The 1132-nt window shown below is 42.9% G+C and overlaps 1 non-coding gene across 1 annotated transcript; it reads left to right on the forward strand.

Moving 5' to 3' along the window:
* The first annotated feature begins 313 nt into the window (after positions 1 to 313).
* trnam-cau (transfer RNA methionine (anticodon CAU)) lies at positions 314 to 385 on the forward strand. Its single transcript has one exon. It is a non-coding gene; the product is annotated as a tRNA-Met (tRNA).
* Positions 386 to 1132: the final 747 nt, after the last annotated feature.

The following is a 1132-nucleotide window of genomic DNA, read 5'->3' on the forward strand; positions in this document are numbered from 1 at the left end:
CATGCACAGGGAGCTAATTTAGGCAACAGCAAATTCCTTACGAATGTGGGGCATATTTATGCAAGAGAGAATGCGTTTACATAAATGGCGAGTCACTCCATGCTCCTTTGCCTTCCTATCGTCGTGTGTGCGGACAGTCTCTTACTGCTCTTCTATGTCGTCCTCTGTCTGTCTGTTACATTCTTGGGAGTGTTGCAAAGTGGAATTGTGTCGCCAGGGGGAGCCGCCGAATTCGTGAGCTCTTGTTGAACAACAAAACAGGAATGAATGTGGCGCAAACGCAACAAGACGTAGCAGGAAATCACCAACAAGTAGCAGAGTGGCGCAGCGGAAGCGTGCTGGGCCCATAACCCAGAGGTCGATGGATCGAAACCATTCTCTGCTATTTATGTTTTCATTAAAAGCAGAAAAAACATTTGGTCGCTCCCCACAAATATATCTGATATTTCTTTGCCGTACACAGGAATTTTAATCGGCTTCTGGCTTCCAGTAACCACTTCAGTCTGCAACAAATCTGTGTCATGTTTTTTATTCACACAAGAACACAAGCTGTAAATGCGGCAAACATACACAAGCCTAGATTTTCTCTCATCCCATTTCTCCCAAAGAGCTGACACAGGCATGATGGTCCGAGTGGCCTTCTCTTGTTCTCTAACACGCTATGATTGCCTGAAGAGCAAAAGCTATTCCCTTAAATGGAAAAAATGTATATAATGAAGTTTATACGTATAAGCTGCAGTATGTCCGATCTACCGGACACCCTGCAGTAATTCACCATGCTAAATTGGATAACAGTGTCTTCCCTTCGACATGTCCCATCGAGAGTATCAGAATAGCGGAGACAGCATCACGTCAAGACACAGTTAATCAATATTTGGACAGGTTCCTTCTTAATCGCTGACTCAAAACATGGAATTCTGTCCCCCAAATCATCATGAACCAAGAACGTGAAGTTTCATTCCCTCGGGCTTGCATTCTACATATTGTACTAAATAATTCTTTGAGTGCCTGATTGTTTCCAGTCTTGTTTTATCTGTTAATCACCGATTAAATTTTAACGAATTCAGTTTATCGCTTCATTCCCTCCTAATCAGACTTGCTTAAGGTGAAAACTGTAGCATGTGTGTGACCA

Source organism: Cetorhinus maximus, chromosome 31, assembly GCF_964194155.1.
Source record: "Cetorhinus maximus chromosome 31, sCetMax3.hap1.1, whole genome shotgun sequence".
Taxonomy (NCBI): domain Eukaryota; kingdom Metazoa; phylum Chordata; class Chondrichthyes; order Lamniformes; family Cetorhinidae; genus Cetorhinus; species Cetorhinus maximus.